Raw genomic sequence first — 9,739 nt, forward strand, 5'->3', positions numbered from 1 at the left:
ATTGGAGAATTAGGCATATAGAAAATATGGAAAATTAGAAAAAGAAAAGCCTTTTCTTTTTCTCTCTCCCCCCTTCTCTCTTTTGGCCCAGCCGCCCTTCCCCCTTCGCGCCGGCCCAGTTGGTGGCCCAGCCGCCCCCCTTCCCCCTTCCCGCGTGGGCCTCGCGGCGGCCCAGCCGCCCCCTCCCCCCGCGGTGGGCCGTTCCGGCCGGCCCACCCCGCGCCCGCCCCCTTTCCCCCCCTTTGGGCCCAGCCGGCCCAACCGCCCCCCTTTTTTTTCTTTTTCCAAAATTCCCTCCCCGCGGGCCCCGCCCATCATCCCCTCCCCCAACTCTCTCTCCCCCCTAACCCTAGCCGCCGCCGCCCTAGCGCCGCGGCCGCGCCCTCCCCCGCCCCGGTGAGGCTCCTCCCCCTTCTCCCTCCCCTCCCTCCTCCTTCCCCTTCTCGTCGGCGCCCTCCCCCGCGCCCATGGCGCGCTCGCCCGGCCCCGCCTCGGCCGCTCCGGTGCCCTGCCGTGCCCCGCCGCGCCCGCCTCGCCCCTCACCGCGCCGGCCCCGCCTCGACCGCTCCGGCGAGCCCCTGCCCCCGTCCCGCGCCCGATCGCGCCCGGCCACGCCCGGTCCCGCCGCCTCGAGCTCGCCCGCCCATGGCGTCCGCCCTCCCCGCGCCGCCCTCCGGCGAGCCCGCCCGCGCTCCAGCCGCCCCGGCTTGGCCGCCTCCGACCCCGGCGACCCGCCCCTTCCTCGCCCTCGCCCGGCCTCGCTCCGGCGTGCCCGCCCCGCCCCATCCCGTGCTCGGCCCGCCGCCCCCGGCTGCGCCCCGCCCTGGCCCCGCCGCTGTCGCGCCGGCCGCGCCCGGCCTCGTCCCGCCGCGGTCGCGCCCCACCGCGCCCGGCCTCGTCCCGCCGCGCCCGGCCGCGCCCAGCTTCGACCCGGCCGCCCCGGCCTCGCCCTGGCCGCCCCCGGCTGCGCCCGGCAAGCCCGCCCCCTGCCCATCGTCCCCGGCGAGCCCCGCCCCGGCTCGGCCGCCCGCCCCCGTGCCCGACTCGGCCGCCCGCCCCGTGCCCGACTCAGCCGCGCCATCCCCGCCCCGGCGTGGTGGTCGGTCGTGTCCTCGCCCCGGCGTGTTTGCCCGCTCGCCCCGCCGTGCCTTGCTCGCGTCGTGACGGCCCAGGCATGGCCTCGAGCTCGGCCCAACGTGCCCATGGCGCGCGGCCTTGAGCTCGGCTATCGCACGGCCCCGACGTGCGCACGGCTAGTTCGTGGCATGTGCGTGCGGCCTCGCGCGCGTGCTCGCGTAGTGCGCAGTGCCTTGGCACGACCCGTCGTGTCCCCGTCTACCCCAGACGCCCTGTCTACCCCCCCCGTGTCCTATGCGCGCTAATCACGTGTTTATATCACGTGGTTACATTAGTTAATTTGTATAGCTAATCGTCTAACTCATTCAATGTTAATCTACTAAAAGTGGTCACGTTTACATTAGTGCATGTAGCTAATTCTTTTGTTAGAACCAATTGGTACTAGAGCACGTGACGTCTAGTTATTCGTTTACCCGTAGTGCACCTCGAGCATAAGCCTTAACCCCTGCGAGACCTTCCCTCGTTTCTTTCTAACCAAGGTAAATTCATTATCGTATGTGATATTCTATGCATATATACTTTATTTGTTCTCCTGTATGGTGTACTGTTTGTTTCCTAATTTGAATGGATGGATGTGTGTATGCTTGCAATCGCATAGAGAACGATCCGGTTGAAGAGCCCGAGGAACTCGCAGGAGAAGCCCCTGAGCAGCAGTCGGTTGGTGGAGGCAAGTGTCCCTTGACCTATCTCTGTCCTATTCATTCTTTAATTCACCTCCCGCATTACACATTTATACTTAAGGATTGACTAGCTTTTGTGATCCACGTCCTTGTTCACCTATTTGGGTTGGATTATTATGGTTTAGCTTTATGCTATTGCTTAACTCTAATCAATGAACATGATGAGATTATCTATGATACGCTGTTTTCCCTTCTCTTATTATGATGTTGTACTTGTGGTCTTCAAGGGGGCTCGAGCGGTTTCTCGAGTTCCTCTCCGTAAGGACCTGTTCTTTGGATGACCGCCCGAGAAAACAGTGCAACCATGAGGGTGGAATGGGATGCCCTTAGTTGAATAATTAGAGAACCCGGGGTGTAGATCACTTAGCCGTCGTGCCGTCAATGGGGCTCGGTGTATGCGGCTCGCTCTGCCAAGTTTGGGTTCGCCCCTTGGGGAGGAGTGCGGTGCATTAGGAAACCTAACGGGTGGCTACAACCCCGGGGAATCTTTGTAAAAGCTACGTAGTGATGCCCTGCTGGGTCACCTTGGTAGTGATCAATGGAGAGTCATGATCTCCGGGCAGAAAGGGAATCACGGCTTGTGGGTAAAGTGCACAATCTCTACAGAGTGTTTGAAAACTGATATATCAGTCGTGCTCGCGGTTATGAGCGGCCAAGGGAGCTCCAGTGATTAGTGGTACTTGATCAGAGATACTTTGGTTTACAGGTGGCAATGAGACTGATGGTTCTGGTTATGAATATGGTGCTGGTGAGTGGTATTCTTTCCGTTTGGAAAGGGTACATCGGGCTAATAACTTGGGTTAATGCTAAAACCTGGCTTTCTATTAGTGAATAATAATCTGACCAACTAAAAGCAACTGCTTGACTTATCCCCACATAAAGCTAGTCCACTGCAGCCAAACAGGATACTTGCTGAGTATGTTGATGTGTACTCACCCTTGCTCTACACACCAAACCCCCCCATCCCCAGGTTGTCAGCATTGCAACCACTGCTCAGGAGAAGATGAAGCTGCAGAAGGAGACTTCCAGGAGTTCCAAGACTACGACGAGTTCTAGGCGTGGGTTAGCGGCAACCCCCAGTCGGCTGCTTGTGAAGGCCGCGGTTATCTACGTTTCGTTTTCGCACTTTGATTTATTGTAAGGACTATATGGACGTCTCAGACGTATGATGTAATCGACTATTATTTTCCCTTTTAATACTATTTTGAGCACTGTGTGATGATGTCCATGTTATGTAACTGCTGTGTACGTGAATTGCTGATCCTGGCACGTACATGGTTCGCATTCGGTTTGCCTTCTAAAACCGGGTGTGACAGTTCAACAAAGAGAGCAAGGGATAACCGAAGGCTGCCCTGGTCTGGCGCACCGGACAGTGTCCGGTGCACCAGGGAACTCCAAGTCAAACTCTTCACCTTCGGGAATTCTCAGAGGCGCTTCGCTATAATTCACCGGACTATCCGGTGTACCACCGGACAGTGTCCGGTGCCCCAAAGGAGAGCGACTCTGAACTCGCCAGCTTCGGGAATCCGCTCCGCTATAATTCACCGGACATGTCCGGTGCACACCGGACTGTCTGGTGAGCCAGTGGAGCAACGGCTACTTCGCGCCAACGGTCGACTGCAGGCGCATTGAATGCGTGCCAGCGCGCGCAGAAGTCAGAGCACGCGCGGGGTGGCACACCGGACAGTCTACAGGACTTGTCCGGTGCACCACCGGACAGCCAGGCGGGCCCACAAGTCAGAGCTCCAACGGTCGGAACCCAACGGCCTGGTGACGTGGCTGGCGCACCGGACAGTGTCCGGTGCGCCATGCGACAGCAGCCTCCACCAAACGGCTAGATTGGTGGTTGGGGCTATAAATACCCCCAACCACCCCACATTCAAGTCATCCAAGTTTTCCCACTTCAACTACTTACAAGAGCTCTAGCATTCAATTTTAGACACACCCAAGTAATCAAATCCTCTCCCAATTCCACACAACACTTTAGTGATTAGTGAGAGAGATTTGCTTGTGTTCTTTCGAGCTCTTGCGCTTGGATTGCTTCTTTCTTTCGATCTTTCTTGTGATCAACTCAATTGTAACCAAGGCAAGAGACACCAATTGTGTGGTGGTCCTTGCGGGGAAGTTTGTTCCCGTTTGATTGAGAAGAAGAAGCTCACTCGGTCCGAGGGACCGTTTGAGAGAGGGAAAGGGTTGAAAGAGACCCGGTCTTTGTGACCACCTCAACGGGGAGTAGGTTTGAGAGAACCGAACCTTGGTAAAACAAATCCATGTGTCACACTCCTTATTCGCTTGTGATTTGTTTTGCACCCTCTCTCGTGGACTCGATTATATTTCTAACGCTAACCCGGCTTGTAGTTGTGATTAAGTTTGTAAATTTCAGATTCGCCCTATTCACCCCCTCTAGGCGACTATCAATTGGTATCAGAGCCCGGTGCTTCATTAGAGCCTAACCGCTCGAAGTGATGTCGGGAGATCACGCCAAGAAGGAGATGGAGATCGGCGACAAGCCCACTACAAGCCACGGGAAGGCTTCATCGGAAGAGTCCCGCAACAAAGGGAAAGGGAAGGAGAAGAAACCCTCTTCCCACAAGTCACATCAGAGTGGGGACAAGAAAAAGAAGATGAGGAAGGTGGTCTACTACGAGACCGACACCTCATCGCCATCTACCTCCGGCTCCGACGCGCCGTCCATCACTTCTAAGCGCCATGAGCGCAAGAAGTTTAGTAAGATCCCTCTACGCTACCCTCGCATTCCTAGACATACTCCATTACTTTCCGTTCCATTAGGAAAACCGCCAACCTTTGACGGTGAAGATTATGCTAGGTGGAGTGATTTGATGAAATTTCACCTAACCTCACTCCACAAAAGTATATGGAATGTTGTTGAGTTTGGAGCACAGGTACCATCCGTAGGGGATGAGGATTATGATGAGGACGATGTGGCCCAAATCGAGCACTTCAACTCCCAAGCCACAACTATACTCCTCGCCTCTCTAAGTCGAGAGGAGTATAACAAGGTGCAAGGATTAAAGAGCACCAAGGAAGTTTGGGACGTGCTCAAGACCACGCACGAAGGAGATGAGCTAACCAAGATCACCAAGCGAGAGACAATCGAGGGGGAGCTCGGTCGCTTCCGTCTTCGCCAAGGGGAGGAGCCACAAGATATGTACAACCGGCTCAAAACCTTGGTTAATCAAGTGCGCAACCTCGGGAGCAAAAAATGGGATGACCACGAAATGATTAAGGTTATTCTAAGATCACTTATTTTCCTTAACCCTACTCAAGTCCAATTAATTCGTGGCAATCCTAGATATACACTAATGACTCCCGAGGAAGTGATCGGGAATTTTGTGAGCTTTGAGTTCATGATCAAAGGCTCAAGGAAGATCAACGAGCTTGATGGTCCCTCCACGTCCGAAGCACAACCGGTCGCTTTTAAGGCGACGTAGGAGAAGAAGGAGGAGTCTACATCGAGTAGAACACCCATCGACGCCTCCAAGCTCGACAACGAGGAAATGGCGCTCATCATCAAGAGCTTCCGCCAAATCCTCAAGCAAAGGAGGGGGAAAGATTACAAGCCCCGCTCCAAGAAAGTTTGCTACAAGTGTGGTAAGCCCGGTCACTTTATAGCAAAATGTCCTATTTCTAGTGACAGTGACAGGGGCGACGACAAGAAGGGGAGAAGAAAGGAGAAGAAGAAATACTACAAGAAGAAAGGTGGCGACGCTCATGTATGCCGCGAGTGGGACTCGGACGAGAGCTCCTCCGACTCCTCCTCCGACGAGGACGCCGCCAACATCGCCATCAACAAGGGCCTTCTCTTCCCCAACGTCGGCCACAAGTGCCTCATGGCAAAGGACGGCAAAAAGAAGAAGGTTAAATCCAAATCCTACACTAGATATGAGTTCTCTAGCGATGATAATGCTAGTGATGAGGAAGATAATTTGCGTACTCTTTTTGCCAACCTAAACATGCAACAAAAAGAAAAATTAAATGAATTAATTAGTGCCATTCAGGAGAAGGATGATCTCTTGGACACTCAAGAGGACTTCCTTATTAAAGAAAACAAAAAGCATGTTAAGGTAAAAAATGCTTATGCTCTAGAAGTAGAAAAATGCGAAAAATTATATAGTGAGCTAAGCACTTGCGATGAGACCATTGACAACCTTAGAAATGAAAATGCTAGTTTGATTGCTAAGGATGATTCAAATGCTTGTAATGTTACAATTCCCAATCTTAAAGATGATAATGTTGATTTACTTGCTAAGATTGAAGAATTAAATGTTACTCTTGCTAGCCTTAGGATTGAAAATGAGAAATTAATTGTTAAGGCTAAAGAATTAGATGTTTGCAATGCTTCCATTTCCGACCTTAGAAGTAAAAATGATATATTACATGCTAAGGTTGTAGAATTAAAATCTTGCAAACCCTCTACATCTACCGTTGAACATACTACTATTTGCACTAAATGTAGAGATATTAACATTGATGCTATTCATGATCACATGGCTTTAATTAAACAACAAAATGATCATATATCAAAATTAGATGCTAAAATTGCCGAGCATGACTTAGAAAACAAAAAATTTAAATTTGCTAGAAGCATGCTCTATAGAGGGAGACGCCCTGACATTAAGGATGGCATTGGCTTCCAACAGGAAGGCAATGTCAAACTTAATACCCCTCCTAAGAAATTGTCCAACTTTGTTAAGGGCAAGGCTCCCATGCCTCAGGATAACTAGGGTTACATTTTATACCCTGCCGGTTATCCCGAGAGCAAAATTAGGAGAATTGATTCTAGGAAGTCTCACTCTGGCCCTAACCATGCTTTTATGTATAAGGGTGAGACATCTAGTTCTAGGCAACCAACCCGTGCCAAGTTGCCTAAGAAGAAAACTCCTAGTGCATCAAATGATCATGACATTTCATTCAAAACTTTTGATGCATCTTATGTGTTAACTAAGAAATCCGGCAAGGTAGTTGCCAAATATGTCGGGGGCAAGCACAAGGGGTCAAAGACTTGTGTTTGGGTACCCAAAGTTCTTGTGTCTAATGCCAAAGGACCCAAAACCATTTGGGTACCTAAAGTCAAGAACTAAACTTGTTTTGTAGGTTTATGCATCCGGGGGCTCAAGCTGGGTAATCGACAGCGGGTGCACAAACCACATGACAGGGGAGAAGAAGATGTTCTCCTTCTACGAGAAAAACCAAGATCCCCAACGAGCTATCACATTCGGGGATGGAAATCAAGGTTTGGTCAAAGGACTTGGTAAAATTGCTATTTCACCTGACCATTCCATTTCCAATGTTTTTCTTGTAGACTCCTTAGATTACAATTTGCTTTCCGTGTCTCAATTATGCAAAATGGGCTACAACTGTCTATTTACTGATGTAGGTGTCACTGTCTTTAGAAGAAGTGATGATTCAATAGCATTTAAGGGAGTGTTAGAGGGTCAGCTATACTTAGTAAATTTTGATAGAGCTGAACTCGACACTTGCTTAATTGCTAAGACTAACATGGGCTGGCTCTGGCATCGCCGACTAGCACATGTTGGGATGAAGAATCTTCATAAGCTTCTAAAGGGAGAACACATTTTAGGATTAACAAATGTTCATTTTGAGAAAGACAGGATTTGTAGTGCATGCCAAGCAGGGAAGCAAGTTGGTGCTCATCATCCACACAAGAACATCATGACGACTGACAGGCCGCTGGAGCTCCTACACATGGATCTATTCGGCCCGATAGCTTACATAAGCATCGGCGGGAGTAAGTACTGTCTAGTTATTGTGGATGATTATTCTTGCTTCACTTGGGTGTTCTTTTTGCAGGAAAAATCTCACACCCAAGACACTTTAAAGGGATTCTTGAGACGAGCTCAAAACGAGTTCGGCTTAAGGATCAAGAAGATTACAAGCGATAACGGGACGGAGTTCAAGAACTCTCAAATTGAAGGCTTCCTTGAGGAGGAGGGCATCAAACATGAGTTCTCTTCTCCCTACACGCCACAACAAAATGGTGTAGTGGAGAGGAAGAATAGAACTCTATTGGACATGGCAAGAACCATGCTTGATGAGTACAAGACTTCGGATCGGTTTTGGGCCGAGGCGATCAACACCACCTGCTACGCCATCAACCGGTTGTATCTACATCGAATCCTCAAGAATACATCATACGAACTCCTAACCGGTAAAAGCCTAATATTTCATATTTTAGAGTCTTTGGTAGCAAATGCTTTATTCTTGTTAACAGAGGTAGAAAATCTAAATTTGCTCCTAAGACTGTAGAAGGCTTTTTACTAGGATATGATTCAAACACAAGGGCATATAGAGTCTTTAACAAGTCCTCTGGACAAGTTGAAGTTTCTTGTGACGTTGTGTTTGATGAGACTAACGGCTCTCAAGTAGAGCAAGTTGATCTTGATGAGATAGGTGATGAAGAGGCTCCGTGCATCGCACTTAGGAACATGTCCATTGGGGATGTGTGTCCTAAGGAATCCGAAGAGCCTCCAAATGCACAAGATCAACCATCCTCCTCCACGCAAGCATCTCCACCAACTCAAAATGAGGATGAGGCTCAAGTTGATGAAGGAGAAGATCAAGCAAATGAGCCACCTCAAGATGACGACAATGATCAAGGGGGAGATGCAAATGATCAAGACAAGGAGGATGATGAACCAAGGCCGCCACACCCAAGAGTCCACCAAGCAATCCAACGAGATCACCCCGTCAACACCATCCTCGGCGACATTCATAAGGGGGTAACCACTAGATCTCGTGTTGCACATTTTTGTGAGCATTACTCTTTTGTTTCCTCTATTGAGCCACACAAGGTAGAGGAAGCACTTCAAGATTCGGATTGGGTGGTGGCGATGCAAGAGGAGCTCAACAACTTCACTAGGAATGAGGTATGGCATTTGGTTCCACGTCCTAATCAAAATGTTGTAGGAACCAAGTGGGTTTTCCGCAACAAGCAAGACGAGCATGGTGTGGTGACAAGGAACAAAGCCCGACTTGTGGCCAAGGGTTACTCCCAAGTCGAAGGTTTGGATTTCGGTGAAACCTATGCACCCGTAGCTAGGCTTGAGTCAATTCGTATATTATTGGCCTATGCTACTTACCATGGCTTCAAGCTTTATCAAATGGACGTGAAGAGTGCCTTCCTCAATGGACCAATCAAAGAAGAGGTCTATGTTGAGCAACCTCCTGGCTTTGAAGATAGTGAGTACCCTAACCATGTTTATAAACTCTCTAAGGCACTTTATGGGCTCAAGCAAGCCCCAAGAGCATGGTATGAATGCCTTAGAGATTTCCTTATCACTAATGGATTCAAAGTCGGAAAGGCCGATCCTACACTCTTTACCAAAACACTTGAAAATGATTTGTTTGTATGCCAAATTTATGTTGATGATATTATATTTGGGTCTACTAACGAATCTACATGTGAAGAATTTAGTAGGATCATGACACAAAAATTCGAGATGTCAATGATGGGGGAGTTGAAGTATTTCTTAGGATTTCAAGTAAAGCAACTCCAAGAGGGCACCTTCCTAAGCCAAATGAAGTATACTCAAGATATTCTAAGCAAGTTTGGGATGAAGGATGCCAAACCCATCAAGACACCCATGGGAACCAATGGGCATCTCGACCTCGACACGGAAGGTAAATCCGTCGATCAAAAGGTATACCGGTCGATGATTGGGTCTTTACTCTATTTATGTGCATCTCGACCGGATATTATGCTTTTCGTATGCATGTGTGCAAGATTCCAAGCCGACCCTAAGGAAGCTCACCTTACGACCGTAAAACGAATCTTGAGATATTTAGTTTATACTCCTAAGTTTGGGCTTTGGTATCCTAGGGGATCCACATTTGATTTGATTGGTTATTCGGATGCCGATTGGGCGGGGTGTAAAATTAAT

The sequence above is a fragment of the Zea mays genome, chromosome 4 (genome assembly GCF_902167145.1).
Source record: "Zea mays cultivar B73 chromosome 4, Zm-B73-REFERENCE-NAM-5.0, whole genome shotgun sequence".
In the NCBI taxonomy this organism is placed as follows: Eukaryota; Viridiplantae; Streptophyta; class Magnoliopsida; order Poales; family Poaceae; genus Zea; species Zea mays.